This window comes from Leptonychotes weddellii, chromosome 1 (assembly GCF_054177405.1).
Source record: "Leptonychotes weddellii isolate Sample4059 chromosome 1, ASM5417740v2, whole genome shotgun sequence".
Classification (NCBI taxonomy): Eukaryota; Metazoa; Chordata; class Mammalia; order Carnivora; family Phocidae; genus Leptonychotes; species Leptonychotes weddellii.
The window spans coordinates 178,695,304-178,719,270 of record NC_138369.1 but is presented as its reverse complement, the minus strand read 5'-3'; the positions used below and the strand labels follow the sequence as shown (position 1 = coordinate 178,719,270).

At 37.9% G+C, this 23,967-nt stretch overlaps 1 long non-coding RNA gene across 1 annotated transcript; it reads left to right on the top strand.

Moving 5' to 3' along the window:
* The first annotated feature begins 7,260 nt into the window (after positions 1 to 7,260).
* Positions 7,261 to 23,721, top strand: LOC145717324 (uncharacterized). Its single transcript, XR_014140459.1, has 4 exons — positions 7,261 to 7,478; positions 10,120 to 10,232; positions 18,616 to 18,674; positions 23,368 to 23,721. It is a non-coding gene; the product is annotated as an uncharacterized LOC145717324 (long non-coding RNA).
* Positions 23,722 to 23,967: the final 246 nt, after the last annotated feature.

Here is a 23,967-nt window from a genome sequence, read left to right as displayed (position 1 = left end):
GTCCTTACTGAAGGATTTAGTGGAGCTACTCAGGGTGGAACAGACTTTGTTAAATCTGTGATTTTTTGAAAACTATGGATTCTAAAATTGCTTTTAGGGATAAATCCTTGACGTTGGCTAAGGCAAGTAGAAAATCTGGCTACAGTGCAAGGATTCAGAAGGTCTGGTTTTCTTATCAAAAGTGCTATCCAAATTTTCCTCCCATCTCAATTTGCTAAAAGCTTCTGGCAACATAGGCATTAAGTCCTCTTTTATTTCCTGTAATGGAAAGCTCTAGATGCCTTTGGCTATTTGGTTTCTGTGCCTCAGGGCGTTGGCTGTAAAATGAAAGTGATATTGATAGTACTTACTTCACAGAGTTCTTTGTGGACCATGAGAATAAAGTATGTGAATGAAAAGAGCTTTGGTAAGAAGTGGCACACTCAGATAAATAAGATTAGTTGATAGAAGTCACTGAAAGTATTTCCACTTAAGTCTTTCCTGTTGAGGACATCATTATCTTGATTTTAAGAGTTGGTCAGTATCTGATATGTGAATGGGATCTGTCTATAAAACTGGAAGAAAACAATGGAAGAATTTGTGGCTTTTTTGGATATGATTGCACATGCTCCACAGAATGAGAACTCGATTTACTTTAGTGAATTCAAAATAATAAATGCATAACTGTATAGAATCAGGTAAAATGCTATGCCATGGGATTTTGAGCTTGTTTGCATTTCTTCCTTCTTGTCTTGGGTGAAGCCACTAAACAAAGAATAGCTGAGAATGCATGCTCTCTGTTCTGGTTCAGCCTGGATCGTTCTGTTGCTTCTCCCTGTCTACCTTGCATTTCTCAAGGGCAATGCCAGTTTATACTGACCCTTTGCATCTTTTGATCAGAGCAATTAAAAATTACAAAACCAATTTCTCATTCTCTGCCTGCCATGGCTTAATTTGATTTTCAAGCAACAACATCTGTATTAATTATGTTGCAAAGGGGAAATTCATTCTGCTCCTACCCTGACACTAGTTTCTGTTAGCCTGAGAAAGCATTGGATCCTCTCTTTGCTTGAGTTGTCCTACAGCTCTATATTTTTTTGTGAATCTGCAGAATCTGTGATCCCACAAGTCTCTATACCATTCTGCCACAGGCTTTGCCTATAATCTGGTCATAGGAAGAGTATCTTCCTCATGAAGGGCCAGGCTAAAAAAAAAATTCACCCTGGTGGAGGCATGCTACTACCATCACACTGCTCATTGTCATGCCTTGAAGACATTTACTAGGTTACCAAGGCACAGAATTTAACTGCTGTTTTTTTTTTTCTTTATAATCCATATTATGAGGGCACAGTTTCACATATATTTATTTTGATTATGAATTGCCTTTACTATTATGGAGAACTTCATGGGTAAGGATAAGTAGGGGAGGGCAGTATTTCTCTCCAGAAAACATTTAAGGCAGTGAGAACATCCAAGTCACTAATACGGTTGGATAAACTAGCATTACTCACGCTGTCTCTTGGCATGGAGCAAATCATGTTTTTAAGTGTTTGAGTCAGGAAGACCATCCCCTATGAAGAGAGAGTGTTAAGATTAAGAAATGATACTCTTTAACTCTCCATGGTGCTTCACTGAATTTTTGGCTCATCACTTAGATTCTTCCCAATGTTGCAGCCATCAGGCAATGATCATTGGATAAATGAGTAAGTTTTATGCAATCCTCTCTCATCCCCTTCATCCCCACAAGGAAACTTCATCTGATACCAAACCCAGTGTGGAGCCCAATGCAGGGCTTGAACTCACGACCCTGTGATCAAGATCTGAGCTGAGATCAAGAGTCTGACAGTTCACCAACCAAGCCACCCTGGTGTCCCTAAAATAAGATTATTTTAAAATTATTATTTTAAAAATAAGATTTATTGGGGCACCTGGGTGGCTCAGTCATTAAACATCTGCCTTTGGCTCAGGTCATGATCCCAGGGTATTGGGATCAAGCCCCGCATCGGGATCCCTACTCCACAGGAAGCCTGCTTCTCCCTCTCCCACTCCACCTGCTTATGTTCCCTCTTTCATGTGTCTCTCTCTGTCAAATAAATAAGTTAAAAAAAATCTTTAAAAAAAAATAAGATTTATTTCAGCTTGAATGAATTCCACTGGGATGATTATAATATCTGAAAAACTTAAATGTTGAAAGGTTGAAACAGAGCAGGTAATGAGAAGACGTTGTTCCAAAGTTTATATAAGTGGTATTGATAAATCATAAATGAAAAAATTATTCTAAATAATGAGTGAGTGATAGAAAATTTTCTGTCAAGATTGCATTTGAAATGTCATAATAGAAACTTGGTAAGCAGGGACTGAACTGGAAAGCAGTTTATTTTTTCACAAATAAAAGCATGGAGGTAGGCATCCAGGTAAGCATGGTAACTGTCTGACATTTTCAGGTATCTCTGCTCCTTCCAGTCTTCTTGTCAGCCCTAAACGTGTGGCCTGTAACCTCAAGCTTCTCTACCTCAGCATCTTGTGACAGTCCTTGTTCTGTCAAGCTCAAGGACTTCCCCTTAAATCTCATTGGCCAGAAGCATGACACGTGGCTCTCTTAGTGGCACCGACTTCTATAAAGCTAAGTATTTTAAACTGACCATGTTGTCATCTCATGGAAAAGTGGAATAAAAAAAGAAATGAAGAATGGATATTAGGCAGGACACTAGCAGTGTTGGTCCCAAATAACTAACTAGATCCTCATAAAGATAACAGTTAATGAGTTCCAGAATCTTTTTTGAATTCTGATTAGGGAAATATGTATCCCTTTTTACTCTTTATAAAGTAAATTTTCCGTAGATGAGATAGTGACAATGCACGATGATATTTATTTGTTAATCTCAGTAGCTTGTTTATAATGCGTGTAACTATTCATTTCTGACAAACAAAAAACAAAGCACATTTAAGGGAAAAAAAAACTAAAAAATATGATAGAAAAAACTTTCCCTTACATTTAAGGAGAACTGATTTTTCAGGTCAACAGGGACCATAATATTCCAGAAAACATGAATAAAATTTGATTGATATTGCACATATCCTGCCTACTTATTAAACTTCTAGGATAAAAAGAAAAAAAATCTTCAGACACCCAAGCAAAAACACAAGACATCTTCAAGGAATAAAAATTTGTTTAGTTATATTGAGAACCAAAAGAAAATGAGCCATTGTCTAAAATGATATGGAGAAAATAAAGGAAGAATAAACAAAAAATGTCACAGGAGCCAAGTTACCATTCAAGCATGAAGCCAACAAGCAGACATTCTCTGACATGCTAAGAATAGTAGCTAGCACTCCCTGGGTACCTGCTCTGGGCTAAGCCCTTTCCAGCACACTTTATGGGTACTACCATACTAGATTCTCACAATAATCCCATGAAAGGGAGGGGGTGCAATATATCTCTATTTTACAGTTGAGGAAATTGAGGCAAGTTGTTTATTTAGTTTGTCCAAGATTTCACATCTCGTTAATAATAGAGCTTGGATTTGAACCCGGGTCGTTTGGCTAAAGAAACTGCATGCTTTCCACTACACCACACTGTGAAGAACCTGAAATAACTTACAGAATAATGAATGAAAGATCTCTTCTGAAGAAGTCAACAAATACACTAAGAAACCTGACAGGTGGTGAGGTTCAGCCAGTGAAGAGATTAATTATTGTGACAGAATAGAGTATCCCTCTGCACAACTAGAATGCTGGTATAGCGATATATATACACCAACAAACCAACAAAAATGAGAGCAGACAGAAAGGAGGCAGACATGATGTTAACAGTTACGCTTTGCTTATCTCTTTCACTAGGGAGAAAATGGACTCTTAATTAAATTAAAATTAAGATTCTTAATTCAAATTCAAATACATTATTAAGGAGATGTACTCCATCTATTCACATTATTCATAATCTTTTTTTTTTTCTTAAAAGAGTTTCATTGAGGGGCTTCCTGGGTGGCTCAGTCGGTTAAGCATCTGCCTTCAGCTCAGGTCATGATCCCAGGGTCCTGGGACCGAACGCCGCGTTGCGGGGGGCGGGTCCCTGCTCAGTGGGGATTCTGTTTCTCCCTTTCCCTCTGTCCCTCCTCCCGCGCGTGCTCTCTCTCTCTCATAAATAAATAAAAAAAGTTTCACTGAAGATTCTGGAATAACAAAGTACAGAATCATCAGTGGGAATGAACGATGAAAGTAGAGTGAAGACTGTGATCACTAGGGGGATGGACATCAATGAAATTATTAGATGCATTATATTCATGGATATGTAAATAATCAGGAATTAAGGCAATACTGATGTTAGACCACATGACAGTCAGCTAGCTCAAATCTTCTAAAAATAAAATAAAGATAAAATAAAGGCAGCCTGCATTCATCCTTGGGAGAAGGGGACTGATGGTAGTGTTAGTAGATAAACTGATAAAGATGGAGCCAAGGGATTTACGTCAGCATGACAAGCACTCATCACTACTGGGTTCTTGGCAGCTAGAAAACAGAAAAGGCCACGCACGAGGGCTCAGCGGGGCCAGGAGGACGTGGTGGCGGAGGGAAAGCATGTTACCTGGATCTTTAGAAGGCAACTTGCAGGGATGCTCTGGAGCAGGCTTGAGGTTTCCCCGGCTGGGAAAGTTGGGCCAGTCCCTGAAGGGGTGAATCCGTTGGTCACAGTTTATTCATGTTTTTCTGGTCACTTTTCAGATGCCTGACCTATGGCTCCTATCCTCACACCACCCCCCGAAATCTTAGTTACCTAGTTTCTTGGTGTTCCTCTGCAGCTGGAATCTACCCCATCTCATCACCTTGGCCCCCCAAATCTGTGGAACTGATATTGTTTCCTGCTTTGGGAGTGGTAATGCCACAGACATATTGTGCTTTCATTTCAGCAAAGCATCTGATGAGATCTCTTCTGGTATCTGCCCCCTGCCGCCCCCCAGTCTCCAACACTGAAACTTAGTGTGTTTTACAATTCCTTGTGGATGTATTTTCCAGTCATATTGGAATGATTTTAATCTTTCTGATAGTGACGATTAGTCCTATCGATTCCCCTGCCATTCCTGATCCCATCTAGGGCTCTGCTTGGATGAAAGGCTGCACTGGACTATGATACATGTTTTGTCTAGTTTTTGTAGTTATTCATTTTAAGAATCAAGTGTTGTCATGTAATGAGACTCAAAAGGTTTCAAGTTCTGTAGGCACCTTCCTGGTCAAATTTTAAAATTCCTAGGCAGTAATGCAGGAAGATAATTACGACAACCTTGTATCTTATTGGAGGAAAGACTTAGCCACTTACCCTCATGCATGATCTACCTAGGCTCGCAGCCCTCTGTCTACCTTAGCAGCCCTCTCTCCCTGCCCCCGACCTCCCATCCAGGGAAAGAGACTAATCTGATGCAAATCTGGAGACTCAGATTGCACGCAGTTTTTAGTATGTGTGCAATCACGGTGTATAGCTTCAAGGTGAAGGGTCCAGGCTCTAGGATTTCTCATTGTCCTTTTCTTTTTTATATCATGTTGCAGAATTGTTAAGCTAAGTCAGGGATTCCTCTTAAATTTTGGTGGTCTTTCTTTGACTCGCATGCTGTGTATGTGTGGTTAAATAGACTCCAGCCGTATCTTTCTCTCCCATGCAGGTACCCCAGAGCCTGATGATCTCAATATTTCTAATGTGGTGGTCTTAGGGTAATGAGGATGCTTAGAAAGTTCCTTTCAGACTTAAAGCCTAAGCCAGGAGCTTCCATTTATGTTTTATTTTTTTAAAGATTTTTTTTTTTATTTATGTATTTGAGAGAGAGAGAGGCAGAGAGGGACAAGCAGACTCTATGCTGAGCACAGAACTGATGCGGGGCTCTATCCCATGACCCTGAGATCATGACCTAGCCAAAATCAAGAGTTGGACACTTAACTGACTGAGCCAACCCAGGAGCTCCCACTTATCTTTTAACCAGGGTTATTAGTTAGAGATTCCAGCAACCAATAGCATGACATCTTGCGCCTGTTCTGTTTTGATCCTTGGCTATCCTACTTAATAACCATGTGGGAGAGATTGTTGGGAGTTACATAGGATTTAAGTTTTCCTGGCCTCCTCTATTGGTCAGGTTCTCCAGAGAAAGAGGAACAATAGGAGATTGCTTATGAGGAACTGGCTGATGCAATTATGGAGGCTGAGAAGTCCCATGATTTTCCATCTGCAAGTTGGAGACCCAGGACATTTGGTGATGTAATTCATTCTGTGGCAGAAAGGCCTGAGAACTGGGGAGGCTGACTGGTATACATCCTCGTCTGAGGGCAGGAGATGAGAAGGAACACTTCAGCTGAATGACTGAGAAACACACAAAAACATGGGGATTAATTCCTCCTTCCTCTGCCTTCTGTTCTATTCATGCCCACCTTACACTGGTGAGGGCAATCTACCTTCTGAGTTCACTGATTCAAATGTTCGCGCCTGGGTGGTCCGTCGGTTAAGCTCAGGTCATGATCTCAGAGTCCTGGGATCCAGCCCCCACCACCCCCTTGGCCTCGGGCTCCCTTCTCAGTGGGGAGTCTGCTTCTGCCTCCCCCTCTCCCACACCACCCCCACTTATACTGGTTCTCGCTCGCTCTCTCTCTCGAATAAATAAGTAAAATCGTAAAAAAAAAAAAAAGTTTAAAAAAATGTTCATCTCTTCTGGAAACACTCTCACAAAACACCCAGAGATAATGTTTAATCTGGGCACCCTGTGGCCAGCTGGGTTGACACATAAAATAGCCATAATACCTCCTGACTGCAAAGTAATTGTAATACCATCAAAATTCCCCCCTGACCTCTAAAATACTTTAGACCCCTTAATGAGAAGTATGATACGCATTTATAGGCCTATGTCTATATTGGCTTTTGCCACCTGAGGACAGGTGTGTCATTCTTATATCTCAGGCAGCTGGTACTGTGCTTGTACACATACTCTTTATTTAATGAGTGATGACCTAATTCTAAGTATGTTATGTTGACAATATATTGTTCAGGTATTTAGAGCATTTTTAAAGGTAGCATTTAATTGAGCATGTACTATATGTCTTAAAAAAGCATTATACTCATTTAGAGATAAGGAAATTCAGGCCCTATAGGGGGCTTGTCCAAGTTGAGAAGCAGAGTTGAGGTTCGCATGGGGGTACATGCAACTCCAGAGCTAGCTCTTGGCAAAACACCACCGCCTCTAAGCTGGCTCAGGTACAGAGGGCGATTTCTACTTCTCTTCCTTGCCCAGGCAACATTATCTCATGTGAATTAGTATCAGTTTTCCTGGCTCTGGGTAGCAACTTGGCTATTCTTGGTGATGAGATATTTTGGTCTGGTGACTGTCCTGAAGGCATACTCAACTAAAAAATATGCTCATCAATAATAAGGATCTCCCTTATCATGCTGTTTATTTACTAAAGCTGTGGAGTTAAAATGAGAGAGGAAAAGGGGGCAGGAAATCAAGAAATCTAAAGGGTGCAAGGTAAGTAGAGACATTTGCAAGGAAGAAACTGACTTCCATCTTTCTAGTAATATATTTTAAGATATGTATTATATATACTAAGTAAATTATACTAACAGTGTTATATTAACTATATTATACTAAATACATTATATTAAATACATTAAATACATATAATGTAATATAATATAATTATATATAATAAGATATTGAATTATAATACACAATAAAAAAGAAATCTTTGTATCCTCAGTCTGGTCATTTTTGCACGGGAGGGGTCAAAAGCCAAGTCTCCCCAGGAGGAATTAAGTAATAATTACTGGGATATAAATACTGGAATACTGACTGGAATAGTCGAGGAAGAGAAAAAAAGCCAATTATGTCCTGTACTTTCCATTATATAGGATCTTAATCACAACTGGGCTTAGCAACTTTAGGATATTCCTCTCTATAGTTAGGATCAACTAATGGGATATATTGTTGCAAAAATATTGCTAATTTGACCAAGTCTTCTTAGTTTAATTTGAGTCGTTCTAAAGAAGCAGTGCAAGACAGTAGCAGAATTTTGTTATTATGTATTTATTTTGTTAATGATCGAGATAGGTTTGAATATTTTGTTTCAATCCTTCAAAGAGATTGCAGCAATTCATTAGATATAAAGTAATAAAACAAAATAAGGAAAAAAAGAAAATAATAATTTAGGCCCATAGAAAATAGAGTTAGAAGATACAAAGAACATATCAGGAAATGTCTGTGGAAGGATATAAACATGCTATAATTTCTTAAATAGTTACTGAAATTAGGTCTACAGGTTTAGCTTTCTGAGCTCTCTGGCAGTCAAAGAAGAAAAAAGAAAATAGATTCGTTTCGAATTTTATATTGTCCAGGAAAAAGCATTCGTTTAGTTGTTGCTAGTATGAAAACCTTATCTAAGCCTTATTGTTTGTGCATGTTCTCAGAGATTTCTCAGTGAATGCTTATGATGTACAATGTGCAGCCAGTTGTGCTCATGTGCTCCCCAGGGGTTTTTCCCTCTTCTAGGAAGATTTCCCTGAACCAAATGTTCACACCTCTGGATACCATGGAACACAGCACAAATGGGTCATGGCCATCAAGTCCCATTTGGGATCATGTTGACAGAAACTTTTCATCCTGAGATAAGGAAACCAAGGTTGATCTTTGTCTTCCTGTTGTTCCTTTTCTCCTGGAGTTCTAGATAATTATGAGCTACAGTATGCCCCATCCGCTGCAGTTGCAATGTGATGAAATTTTGCCTATTGACTGCCATCCTCAAATGTATGACTTTTGTGAACTGGGATTATTTTTGTTCCTTCCGGGGAACGCTTCATATTTGAAATCTCTTTAAAGCTAGAAAACATAGCAAAAAGAAGCAATCTAGTCCTAAAATATACAAAATTTTCTTGGGGCACAGGAAGAAGACAGGAAAATATGTCCCAAAACAAAACTCAATTTTCCTTGTCACGTACCAGAGAAAGATATCTTTTTTTTTTACAGGTGGGCAATTAGATTATAGGAATTCCAGGGCATCAAGAATCACTCCCCTCCAAAAAAAAAATCCTTTTAATTCTAAAATATTTCTTCTCCTCAGTAGCTGAGGGTTCAATTATTTTCAATTTATATTTCATTGGCCTTCAAATCATTAACACCTTAGTGTGGAAATATTGTTCAACCAGTGAATTTGCTCAGAAAATAACTTGGGTATAATGAAAGACAAATGACATATTAAATATATTTTGGTTGGGAAGAAGTTGGAAAAAGAAGATTTAGAATCCAGCTTATTGCATAATAGTTGAACCCTCAATTACATGAAAGCTCAGCCAGGGGTCTGATTAGTATGTGATTCAATGTCAGATGTATGAATGGTGAAAATTGTTGTGATTACTTCATATCTCTTGTAAGACCAAACTTATAAACACATTTGAGAATTTTGGACCATCCCTAAGCATTTTTAGATGTCCTTATAAGAGAACACGTATTTTTTTATTTTTAACTAGAGTTAGAAGTCAATTAAAGAAACAAATGGTAGAGTGTATGACCTTACGTTATATATAAGTTAAGTATATTGTTGGCCTTAAGTCAAAAGTCACTTTTCTAAAAATACATATAATATAAATTCTTTCTCCAAAAAACACAACAAAAAACCTTTAAAATAATGTGCTAAGTTATATTAATTTTACTTGGTCTAAAAATGACTTATTTTACCTCTCTGTTCAGGAATATCTAATAAGTACAGTGAGTTACACATAGTAGATCCTCATTTATGTATTCAAACTAAGGATAGGCTTCCATAATACTTTTCTGTCTCCTTTAATAGTAAACTGTATCATACGAAAAATCTATCCTGTATGGAACATGGCTGATTATTGACAGTCACACACACACACACACACACACACACGCACCCCCCACACATTTCACCTAAAGATCTAATCATTTGTAGGCTGCCTATATAATACAGAAAATCATGACATTGTATGTGCATGATAAATGTAAATTAAACAGTTTTCCCACAGTAAGTTGTATAGTCATCTGGCTTTGGTAACTTTGATAACCACTGAATGGGAATAAAACAAGATTTCAAAAGTGGAAATACGTGCAATTTTGAGAGAAGCTAAGAAACACAATTTCTTTTTCCCTTTAGCAGGCCCACAGCCAAGCCATTGAGAGACAAGCCCTTGGGAAACAAATTAGCTCACGTACCTCAAGTGCTCCTGGAGCTTTCCCACAGTACCTCTTGGCCAGTGCTTGGACAAGGTAATTTACCATATCTCTGAGTGTCGCACTCCCAAGGGCACATTCATCTTGCCTTCCCAGAAGCAGGTTGAGGTCTGGAGTTTCATGTTTATGATCATCAAGTATATTTTGGCTAGCAGAATGAGAGACGCAGTTGTGTTTTCAGTAAACTCATCCATTACCTTGACTTCAGAGCTATTGAATTCATACTACTTGATGAAAATAATCAACTGCAAATGAGAGACGAACCTAAAATACGGTTATACCATCAGAGGTCTACCTGTGACGGGAAATAAAAATCAAATCATCTGGGCATTGCCAAGTAAAATGAGAGTTAGTAAAAAAGAAATGTGTAATTTTAGAGTCATCATATATGATGAAATACTGGAAGGGATCTCTCTTTATTTAGGTTTGTGTTAGTACCAACCGGACTGTCTTTTCAAAATCTGTGAATCTCATTAGTGGAAGGATGAAAGTAGCCTGCAGGGCATTTATGGAAGATTTTGGAAGCTGGTGTAGTGTTTGAAGAATTTACATATACCTATGAATGTTTTGGGGAAATTGTTGATCAAAGGCATCTAAAATGTGAACCCCAAAGAGAGAAATGAATAAAATTATTTAAAAGTTTGGTCATGAAGAAAGTGGGGAAAAATTAACTAGATAAGAAGTATTTATTGATAAAATAACTTTTAAAAGTATAATATGCATATTTTTAAAATCATGTTCCATCTAAACTTACTAAAACTGGAAATAGAATAAGAGAAATATAATAAAATATTATAGACCACAACACTCTTTTTAGTATTAGAACTTTTCTTTTTCCCAATGTACTCTCCATTTAGGGAATTCATGGCTGCCACTCTGTACTTAGAAATCTACTCCTTTTTTCTCCTAATCCATTATATGTAGTTGAACTATATATGTCAAAACACATATTTACAGAAATGATTGTATTATAGGCAAAAGAGTGACCTGCAATGTTGTATTTTATTTTTTTTTCTGGCACAAACAACTACTTCATGATAGGTACAATCACTTCTTATATCTTACTTTCCTGCTTTTTCTCTCACTTTGAATTATTTTTTCTTGTGTTTCTGATGACATTACCTTTTACATTTTAATTATTGGATTGTTCATCATGCATGGTTGCTCTGATCTTGGTCATTATGATCTCAAATAAGGGAAGTTAAAATGGATTTTTGGGGTGCCCATGGCAGCTCTGGAATAACCACTAAGGGTATTAGTGGAAGTGGAAAAAATCAGAGGTTAAGGCAGGCTCTAGATTTATGATTTATGTACCTGTTTTGGCGATTCTGATCCATGGCAGAAAAGCAGTGAAATATAAACCTTGGTCTTGGTGGAGAGAGAGAGAGAGGGGGGGAGAGAGAGGGAGGGAGAAAGAGGGAAGAGGCAGTGGGTGAAGGTTTAAGCATGAATTAGAAAACAAAGAATTTTAAATTTAAAGTAAAAATACGTTCAGATAATTTTTGAGCAAAATCTAATAATTTAGTAAATTGAACTGAAACATTTGCAGTAAAAAATCTACAGTGATAGGCTGAATATTTGATTTCTTCCAAGTCAAGCAAATCAAATAGGACATGAAAGCCAACAAATAAGGAATGACCTGAAAGTCTATTTTTAGAGTAGTATAATACCGCTGAGTTTGTACCTTGCCAATATAGGGTTCTAGTACGTCTCATTCTACTTTAGGACATCTGCATCCATGTCATCAAGAAGACAATATAGCAGTATTGTCTCAAAGGATTAGTGTAATTGTATTAGTTTTTATTTAGTCACATTTTTGGCTTTTCTCACATTGGATTTTTTTGGATAAAATTTCTTTCAATATAGATCATACTAAGTTATTCTTTGGATGGCAATGACAAGAAACTTGAATTGTGTTGAGTGCGGCACAATGTCACGTAACACCTCATCCTTAAAAAGACAATCCCGGTTCAGGTCTTCAGTCTTTCTTGCTTTGTTCATTGCAGTCACTGGGCTCTTTTCTATCCATGCATCCTCTTTCCCCTCCACTGGCTGCCATATTGATTTTTCAAATGTAAATTTAATTATGTCACTCTCCTTGAGAAAGTTTTTAAGTGATAGCTTATAATCCACAAGATAATAGGACAATTTAGATTGGTATGCAAGGCCCTGCAGGGCTCAGCTCATCTGCCTCCATTCTCTTGATCCTCTCCACATTGGCTGTGCCCCAAACACATCATGTCATGCTATTTCCTTGGCCAGGGCAGCTCTGTATCTTTGCTGTTCCATTATCTCCTACTCTCCCTTCAAGTTCAAATGTTAACTTTTCCAATTCACTGAGAAATCCCGTTAAGCACTCCCTTTTCTCTCCCTGGCACCTCATATGTAACCCAGTGAGAAGACCAGTTATTATTGTTTTGAATGTCTTGCTAATACAGCACTTTCATATAAAGGCCCTTTAACAATTGCTTGCTGAAAGAAAGAATGGGTGACAAAACATATAGGTGTTCTGTAAACATCAAGGGCATGGGACGTTTTATTGCTGTCTTCCACCAGGCTACTGAAAACCTTTGAGATCACACACATAATACAATGGATATCCTCCTATGGCCAGAAATTCTACAACCAGATCTTGTCCTACAGTGGAAAGGCCTCTGAAGAACAGGTTAATCCCCCATTTGTGGATTATCCACGGATGGTGCACTTTGGTTTGAAAACATTTGAAAACTTAATGTAACCCCTTTATTATATGCATGATGGAAATCAAGCCCAGAGATGAAGACAATTTCCTAGAACAGCTTAAATGAGAGGAGGGATAGGACTCAATCAAACTGTCCAGATACCCAGTCAGATAATCCTTATAACATATAGCAAGCTCTTTAGTGTGCAAATCAACCAACCAACCAAAACAAAACAAAACAAAAAACAAAAACCCAAATCCACCAATAGTTCTTTTATTATTTTTATTCACTTTGTTTACTTATCTATTTATTTATTGTTATTAAATACCTACTATCACTATGTTCAAGACATCATGCTAGGTGTTATGGGTACAGAGGCAGATTGCCTGCGGATTCTGCTCTTCAAGTATTCACGCTTCAGTTCTTACCTGTCTCCTTTTTCTCCCCTTACCATTTATCCTTCCTTTCTACCTAAGGAGGCTCTGTCTGAGGGGACTTTGGCTAAATTCTCTAAGTGAATTAAGTGATGGAGGAGAACAAACACGGGACTGGGCATTGTAGTCCAGACTCTACCTCTAAGATTTGAGGCCCTAGTAGTCACTTCACCTTTCTGAGCATTGGGTTCATAAATCTAAGTGGTCACAGTGATCTCTACTCTGCCTCTGCATAAGCCATTTTGAGAAGCAAATGATGGATATGCTGCATTTCGAAGCCATTGACTTTGGAGCCAGGATAGTTGGTTTGAATCTCTGCTCGATTACTTATTAGGTGTGTGACTGTGTCTCCTCATGTTCAAAATGGGAGTTATATTATCCACCTTAACTTGTTAGGGTTAGCAATATTGTAAGTAGAGATAAAGGTCTGACATTTAAGACATTATCAATTAATATAAGTCTTGTTGTTTTCAGATATGTTTGGGGGTACTTCATGCATCTGAAATTTCTGTAAGCACTTAAGAAATTATTTCCCCCAGACACATGCTAACTAAAGCATGCCATTTAGGAGATGATTGGTACACTGGTGGTGTTAGGATGTTTCCCATAATTCCACACCTTTGCTACAAAGATCAGCAAGGATGCTGTTTATCCAGCAATGGCTGGGAGCTTGAGGCTATGTGACATGAGAGCTACTCTGGAGTAAATTGTCATGTTCAAAAAATAAAGAATGAGTCAGACCATGCCTAATTCCACAGGAAAGAGATTAGTTGCAGCAGAAAACATGTGGAGTTAATTTGGTTAGAAAGGAAATATTAACATCTTGAATTCCACAAAGACTCCTACCCTTGGAGTTTGTTGGATGATTTACAGAGCTCCGTTATAGATCTTCATAAATGCAGTGGGTACATAATAAAAGGGCAAATCAAGGATTTCTATTGTTACAGTGAAGGTTTGTGTTTTGTATACATTCAAAACCTTATCCCACATATGTAGCCTTTACCGATACAGAGCCTAGGGATTCTTGCGGGAATTGAAACAAGAAATGATTTTACATAATGTTCTTTCGAGTTCCATTTTGGCTAAATTTTGAAATCTGATTTTTAGAATAATGTATATTTGGAATGAATAGTATGTTTCTACAATATGGAAGTCAGCTGTAGCTGGAATAAATGGATCCTTCACTAATTTAAGGTCCCCACTGACCACTAATTTTTTTGCCATTCAGAGCTTGAAATTTGCTTTTTGTAATAGTTCCTGAAATTTCAATGATTTTTCATAGTTAGGGAGATCGTTGTCTTCATCATTTGTATTTTCTTTCATGTTTGACACAGGAAAAATAGAATTTGTTTCTATCTAATTCTATCTGTAGACTTCTCCCCCAAACCTCTGTTTTACTCTGCTTTTTGCTTTTTGCTTTGGGACTTTTCTTTCTTTCAAAACTTAGATAGAAGTCATCCTTCCTCAGATACATCATCAGCATTTTTTAAAAGAAACTTCCGCGGGTGATTGTAAAAGGATCCTTAAGGACACAATACTGGAACAGATAAATAAATTAGGATCTTAGAGATAACCAAATCAGGACCATTCTGCTATAATTTAGGTCATCTCTAAAACTAGTTACATTACAAAAATTATCTAATTTATCTTACATTTCCCAAATAGTTTTCTACATTATCTTTAGACCTTAGCATGTAGATCCAGGGTAATTAGATCTTTTGCTGGATTTTTAAAAAATACAGTCTTTAAGAATACATTTTTCAGTTGCAAAATGCTTCCTTACAAACATTTTGAAATTAATTTGTTATAATAAAAAAATGTATATTTTTAAAGCATTAAAAGTATAGACTGATATTTTTTTCTTAAGTTCCTGAAGTTTAAAATCTAAAAATCTTAGAAAAGTGTATTTCAATTGCACTGTGCAATGATATCGCATATATATATATACATATGATATGCAACTATATATTCACACTATATACATACACACAGGTATACAAATGATTTGGAAATTTTCACAATCCAAAATAAATAGTTTTACATTTATATTTATGTCAATTACAATAATTTTGCTTTACTCTGAATTCTCGAATTAAACCTTAAAAATTGTTACTTATTGGGGCGCCTGGGTGGCTCAGTCGGTTAAGCATCTGCCTTCGGCTTAGGTCATAATCCCAGTGATGTGGGAGAGCTAGTTCTTGTCTTGTGGAGTCAAAGAATGAATCTCGAGGACAACAGAGTGAGTAAAGTGATAAAGTTTATTAAGTGAAGTTACAGAAAAAGCTAAGAGTGAAAGGGGTCCCGACAGGGTTGCCCATGAGGGTTGGTCTTCTATAGAAAGCTAACCAGGGAACTTAAATCCTTTTAACATTTCTACTGATATTACCATTGAGCAAGGACTAGTGATAACACCATCAATGGCTTACTTCTTTTTTAGGGTCTGTTATTCCTTGTTGGTCACAGGTGATTATCATAAAGACAAACACCCCACACGACCCACCCCACATGCCTAGGGTAAGGTGGTCCTAGGGTAGGGTGGTCTGATTTGTCCCCTTATCTCTGGTTTCCCACACCTCCACATTTTTGGGATTTCTGTGAGACTGATCACGTAGCCCCCTGTCTATCTCTCCCTACCTAGTCTCACCTGTCCCTTGCCCACCAGGGTCCTGGGATCGAGGCCCGCATCGGGCTCTCTGCTCAGCAGGGAGCCTGCTTCTCCCTCTCCCTCTGCCTGCTGCTTCCCCTGCTTGTGCTCTCTCACTCTCTCAAATAAATAAATAAATAAATAAATAAATAAATAAATAAAATCTTTAAAAATTGTTACTTTTTATTAGTGCTTATGAATCAGGCTCAGGCTTATCCCTGTAAACCCAGGCTCAGGGACAAAGTAATTCAAGGTCCTACAGCTTCTGAAAGGCAGAGCAAGGATTACATTAACTCCTTGACCTTAATCATGACACAATTTTTTTGTTGTTTGTTTTGTTTTTACACAAAGTGCCTTATCTTAATCAAAGGGGTGTAATAGAAAACACTTTTAGGAACTCAAAAACAGGAGCAATAAGTCCAAACGGTTTATATCAATAATACATAATGAACAGTAAATATAGCTATTCCTCATTTTAAGCAAAGGGTATTATTTCATGAAACAGAAAAACTGGGTTGAGATGAATACTTTCACAGTTGGAATCATTGTTGGTATTTCTCAGATGGCCATTAGGATCTAGGCAGAAAAACCAAACTACGTTAGGTTAATTGATACAGGAAAATGGTTAAAGCTGCAAGTGAGGCCACCCAGAAATTAACGACAGCAGGAAGCTGCTGTCACCCTCGGACTGGAAGGGCAATAGAAACAGGTGGCGTTACCAGAGTCCAGAAGTCAGGGCTGCCTCACAGCTGTTGCATTCGTGACGGATTTCTATTTTCCGTCGCGGAGGCTGCAGCCTCCGAGGAACCAACTACAACCAGAGACACCACAGGAGCACAGAGAACAGGGAAGAGCCTGCTTCTCCTTCCTCTACCATTCATCACTGGTTCCAGTCTCCCACGGCAGCCCCCACCTGGAAGCCAGAGGGCAAGGGCTCCCCACCCCCACCCAATGGGATTTCCTGTAAAATGCAGCAAAACAGAAGGATATGGATCTCAGAGAAGACGGTCCAGCTATCCTCCCTCCTTCTCAACCCACCAGGTGTAATGGGATGGTTTTGGATAAATCATTGAACTACTATGAAACTGCTTCCTTATGTAGAAAAAAAATACTACTTGCTATTTGTGCCTCTCAGGATGATTGAGAGAAGTAAATGTGATGGTGAGTTTGAATTATTCATCTATATAAGGCCTGATATAAATACAAAATACAAACTTTTACTATGTTTGTATGCAACAAACATAAAAATTCTTGCTCTATTGATAAATTAGCTATAGCAATAATTTCCAATGCAACACACACACACACACCCCTGAGGTGCCTTTCCAAGCCATGTGACTGGGGAAAGCTTTTATTGATGACTTTATAGTAATTGTAGAAAGATATAATTAACTCTGATTAATGTTGGAATTTAAGATTTTATATAATTATGCATTTATATATGTTAAAGTAATCAAACAAGGAAGCAATTAGACTGAAGTGGTTCTTTTTTTTTTTTAAAGGTTTTATTTATTTGATAGAGAGAGACACAGCGAGAGAGGGAACCACAAGCAGGGGGAGTGGGAGAGGGAGAAGCAGGCTTCCCGCCGAGCAGGGAGCCCAATGCGGGGCTCGATCCCAGGACCCTGGGATCATGACCTGAGCCGAAGGCAGATGCTTAACGACTGAGCCACCCAGGTACCCCTAGACTGAAGTGGTTCTTATGCCTTAGTAGCCCATGTAAGCAAACCAAAACCTAAGCCAGGGTCAATGTGCTGGATTCTGAGACAATGAAACTTAGAAAAAATAATCACAAGCGGTGAAATAGGTTTTCCCAAATGAGACAAAGGCTTAAGCTATAGCCAATCAAATCATTTCCTTGCTTTGCTTCAGTTTCTTCTGTATAAAAACCTTGCCTTTGGCTCCCATCAGTGGAATGCTCCTAGCTCCCTTTGGTTCGGTGCTGGCTTATTCGAATCAATGTATGCTCAAATAAACTTTCAAAAATTTTAATGTGCCTCACTTTCTCTTTTACCATATATAAAAGATATATGGAAATATATTTGACAAAAGATAAAGTAAAAAAAATATAAAACTACATGTATACATGTATTTTTACTTTGACACCTAATATGAGGGTCCTATTTGATACAATATACTAATTTAATATTAATATTTTGGGGGAGATATTGTTTTTTTTAAATGACATGTAAATTTTGATATCCCAATTGGATTAAGTTAAACCTTCTTTGAGAACATATTAATACTGTGGAAACACTTCCTGGATAATTTATACTGGCCCTGTGTAGGCAAAAGTCCAAAATGCATAAAAAAGATGTGTTCTTTAGGTTGATAATGTCGCTTTTGTATTTAATGAGAACTTTAAATGCATTTTTACATAGAATCGCAGGACCCTCTAGTAATATCAAATTATATCCACAATGAATTATAAATACTATTTGTACTTAAGTTAAAATCAAATGTCATAAAGTAACTTTTCTCTTTTAAACAGAGTTAAATAAATTTGAACATACAATAACACTTTTAAAGCAAAGAAACAGCTTACAATGCCTTCATAATGCCTGATCTAGCACTAAACCCGACTCTTGCAGAAGAGCCAAAATGTCAGTGTTGCAGCTCACTCCAGTACAAGCTAAAGTGATACTTTTTTTTTTTACCAGAAATGTATTGGCAAGAAGACCGTGGTTGGGGAGAGAAGTCCCAGAGATGGGCAAGCCAGGTAAACAAAAAAAAAACCAAGTAAAAAGAAAATAGAAATTCAAGGATACCATGGTACCAGAGAAATTTATTTCTGATAGTTCTGGAGACTGGGAATCTGAGATCAGGGTACTAGCCTGGGTAGGTTCTGATGAGAGCCCTCCTCTGGGTTATAGACCTCTTGAATCCTCACATGGCAGAAAGGGTGAGAGAGCTCTTTGGGGTCCCTCTTATAAGGGCACTAAACCCATTCATGAAGCCTCCACACTCACAAACTAGTCACCTCCCAAAGGCCCCATCTCTTATACCAGCATCCTGGGGGGGTAAGATTTCAACACATGCAATTTGAGGTGACACAAGAGTCTATTGCACAGTCTGTGGTACTTGTTATATCAGTTTGGAACTGAATAATGGGTAGATGCTCGAGGAGTTTTGAAGTGCATGCTAGAAAAAGCCTGGATTATTATGAGCAGAATGTTGGTAGAAATACGGATATTAAACACCATTCTTGTGAAGTCTTGGGGAAAAAAGTGAGGAATAGGTTATTAGAAATTTCAGGAAAAGTGATCCTTGTTCTAAATTGGCAAGGAACTTGGCTGAATTGTGATCAAGTGTTTTGCAGAAAGTAGAAGCCATAAAATTGGATGGTTAGCAGAGGAGATTTCTAAGCAAGTATTGAAGGTGCGGCTTGGATCTTCCTTACCGCTTATAGTAAAATGCGGAAGAAGAGAGATGACTTGTGGAAAAAAATTGTTAGGCAAAAAGGGACCAGAACTTGGAAATTTGGAACACTCTCAATCTATAAATATTCAAAAAATGAGAAGGCTTGTTCTGAGAACACTAAGGGTGTGGCCAAACAACCATTTGATAAAGCGATTATGTGTGTGACTCATGGACTTACTCAGCCATCTCGGTAAGAAGCCAGGAATAGAGATGGGATTATACTGGTTCAGTCACCGCCAGTTGGGGTTGAAGCGGACAGAAAATGTGAGACAAAATGAAGGAAAGCCATTGGACTTTTTAGATCCTACAGGATTGGACCAAAGAGTTATTTGACTGTGGATGTGCACTATTCTTCAAAAAAGGGAAGAGTGACCCTAAAGGAAATTTGGAGATCATCAAGTCTGTCCTCTGAGTTTCAAAGGGTGGGACCATTGCTTCAGTATTAACAGGCCACATGGCCTTTAATTACAGCCTTTGGGGTTGGACCACCCTGCAAATCCTTGGAGGTGGGGCTTCCATAGAGCTTTGAGGGCATGCCCCCACAAGGCAGAGACCCCAGCAACTAACCCCTGGCCCCATGGTTTCTGTAGATAACACCACTGCCTCAGTGGCTTGGGAGAACTGGGTATTTAGCCAAAATGGGTTGTTCTTAAGCCTTAGGATCTAATGGAATTTACCTTGTAAGGTTTTGGACTTACTTGAGACCTATCACCTCATTTTTCTTTCCAGTTTCTCCCTTTTGAAATGGGAATGTCTATCCTTTACCTGTCTCACCACTGTATTTTGGAGGCACATAACTTGTCTGCTTTCACATGTTCACAGCTGAAGACATATTTTGCTTCAGGATGAATCCTACCTTGAGTCTCATCCATACCTGATTTAGGTGATATTTTGACAACAATTTGGACTTTAGACTTCAGAATTGATACTGCAATCAATTAAGTTGTTGGGAGCTGTTAGGGTGGAATGAATATATTTTCTGTGCGAGAAAGACATGAATTTTGGGGGACAGGAATAAAATGTTATGTCATAGATTGTGTTTCCCCAAATTCGTATGTTGAAGCCTTAATTTCCAATGTGACTATATTTGGAGATAGGGTTTTCAAAAGGTAATTAAGGATAAATGTGGACATATGTCACCAGTAAGATTGTTGGTTTTATAAGAAGAGGAAGAGTCAGAGTTCTTTTTCTGTCATGTGAGGACACAATGAGAAGGCAGCCGTCTGTAAGCCAGGAAGAAATCTCTTCCCAGAGCTCGAATCAGCCAGAACTTCAATCGCAGAATTAAAAGCTCCAGAACTTTGAGAAAATAAATTTCTGTTGTTTAAGCCACCCAATCTAAGGTACTTGCTATGGCAACCTGAGCTGACTAATACAGCCTCCCAGAGTGCCAACCTGCTTTGGAACATGACATGAACAGACAAAAAGTTATATTGTTTTAAGCCAGTAAAAATAGGAATTGTTTGCTAAGGCCGTCAAACTGCTCTGACGAATACGGTAACAGAAGAAAATATATGGAAAGAGAATTAACAAAAGGACACATGGTAACTGCCAGAAAGCTAGAATGAAACAGTCATTTACCATATGAAGCAAGAGATTTACCATAGGATTTAAACATGTAGAATATTATCACGCAGTTTCTTTGACAAAGAAGGTAGTTATAATGTTTCCTCATTGAATTCTGTGAGGAAAGAAATTTGTTTTTTTTTTTTTAAGATTTATTTATTTATTTGAGAGAGCGAGAATGAGAGAGAGAGAGAGCACATGAGAGAGGGGAGGGTTAGAGGGAGAAGCAGGCTCCTCGCCGAGCAGGGAGCCCGATGCGGGACTCGATCCAGGGACTCCAGGATCATGACCTGAGCCGAAGGCAGTCGCTCAACCAACTGAGCCACCCAGGTGCCCCAAGAAATTTGTTTTTTAATTTAGAAATTCTTCAATAAGAATGTCCTACTCTTGTGAAAGCCTGAACCAGATTTAGCAATTATGGGTTATAGGACAGGACCAGCTTGTTTTTTCATAGATGTCAAAACAAAAAATGTAGAATAAATTATGAACAGAAGGATGTATCCTAGCAGGCAGATTTCTGGTTTGGGGAATGAAACAGAGGTGGAAGAGTAACAGTCGGCTGAGACACAGCGTACAAATTGTTATTTGAGGTCAGTGCCTGATAAAGAAAGTCAGTTTCAATCACGGCCACAGTCTTGAATTGGAAAGTTTGTTTTATATCCCAAATAAAAGAGTATATTTTCAATAGTTTTAAAGAGAGGGAATATGCATGACATAGTTGCAGCATTACTTATCTGTTCCCATATTAACATTTTGCTAGAGAAAAACTTGTTTTGTTCATTAGTCTTAATAGGTGAGGCTATGCAAATATGCCCCAAATCTAGAGTAGCAAATATGCTCTCAAATCTTAGTGATTGTACAAATCCAAGTTTGGTAGGCCCCTCAAGATGTCCATATTCTAATTCCCAAAACCTGTTGTATATGTTAACATGGCGGAAGGGAATCTTCAGATATGATTAAGTGAAGACTCTTGATATGGAAAGATTATCCAGGACTAATCATGAGAGTCCTTATAGGAGAGAGGCAGGAGGGTCAGAGTCAAGAAAGAGATGTGATGAGAGAAGCAGAAGGTGGGGTGAGGTGACCATGAGCTAAGAAACATGGGCAGCCTCTAGAAGCTGGAAAAAGCAAGGAATGAATTGTCCCCTAATGTCTTCAGAAGGAGTGCAGATGGACCAACATCTTGATTTTAGTTCTGTGAGAACCATTTAGATGTCTGGCCTCCAGAGCTGTTAGATAATTTTATTTTTTAAGCCATGAGATTTATGGCAACTTGTTACAGCAGCAATAAGACACTAATACAGCACGTTTATTCCTTTCAACATCACAGTACAATTGCAGCTCTGTTTTTCCCTTAGCAGTGATTCAGGGATGCTGAGGCTCTTCAAATCGGTAGCTGAGTCATATGAGCAGATTTTCAGTTTGCTGCAGAAAGCAGGAGAGGACTGACTGATTCCATAGGAGGTTTTTATGAGCCAGAATTACCTTATATAAATTTCTTCCACCTTCTACTGACTGGAATTCAGTCATATGTCCCCAGTATAACCATGAGAGAGTCTGGAAACATAGCTGGTGCATAAAAGAGGGACCTATTTAGGGAATACATAGACTTTTTTTTAGCAGTCATGTATAAAACCCTTTCTTCTCCAAATCCTTTAATGATTGCCATATATCTTCTTAAATTTAATGTTGGAAGGGAGGTAGCTGAAACCAATAAGAATATTGCTCCTTTGGACAAAATTTATTATTTCCTCTCTAGATTTTCATAGGATTTTTTTTTTATATTTCCCTCATGATTCATTTTTATCAAAGAATTATTTTAGAAAGAGTATACTTTATAGGTGTTTGTATAGAACACAGTAAATGCTTCAAATTGAGTTATGTTACTATTGATATGATATACATATTATATCAATTTGTAGTTTTTAATCTGGAAAAGATTTTCTTCAGTTATTTCAGATTATTGCTTCTTTTTCTTGCTTTTGTTTCTAAATCAGGGTCACTTACATTTCTTAAAACCAATCTTTGTTCCCTTACTCTTGTAAAATCTTTTATCATTCAATCTTTGTCATGCTTTTTCTCTGCTTTCTGCAATAATTTCTCAAATTTATTCTCAGAATCATATTTTCTGCAATGCCAATTGTATTGACTTAAAGAAATATAGATGTTGAACTTTCTAAACTAATTCTTTGATAAAAATGAATCATGAGGGAAATATAGTTGAAGTTGGAGTACATATTATCAGTCATGTTTACTTGATGTCATAAGTGAACTACAGAACTAATAAATAATTTATGGTGTTTATATGAGGATAAAATTAGATAGTGTATGTTAGATATTTAAAGATGAGCCTTCAAGCTCAGAATGGCTGTTGACTCAAATATTATGCACTTGGGAATATGACAATTGTTGATTTTTTTTTCTAGGGATAGTGACACAAAGATAAGTAGGACCCTATCCCTATCTTTGGAGTGTAAGAAGAAATGGCAATTTGAAGAGATACAATTGGAAGGATATCATATGTGTTTGGTGTTTGAGTTGACACACAATGTTCATTAGTTTCAAGTGTACAACAAGAGAAGATTTTTATGCTGCATATATTCATTATGTCAAAAAGTCATGTGTTAGTGTTGAATTTATAGATAATAATGTGTCCTGGGTTTTTCAAAACTCCTTAGCTGGAAACTGTACAAAAATTAGTCTCTAATAGCAGCTGAAGAGTTTCAATTTGAGTAAAAACTGAACACTTAACTTCTAATTCATTGTTATAACTTGAGAACCATTTTTTTTTGCGTTTCTTTTTTTTTTATTCTTATGTTAATCCCCATACATTACATCATTAGTTTTAGATGAAGTGTTCCATGATTCATTGTTTGTGCATAACACCCAGTGCTCCATGCAGAATGTGCCCTCCTCAATACCCACCACCAGGCTAACCATCCTCCCACCCCCCTCCCCTCTAGAACCCTGTTTGTTTTTCAGAGTCCATCATCTCTCATGGTTCGTCTACCCCTCCGATTTCCCCC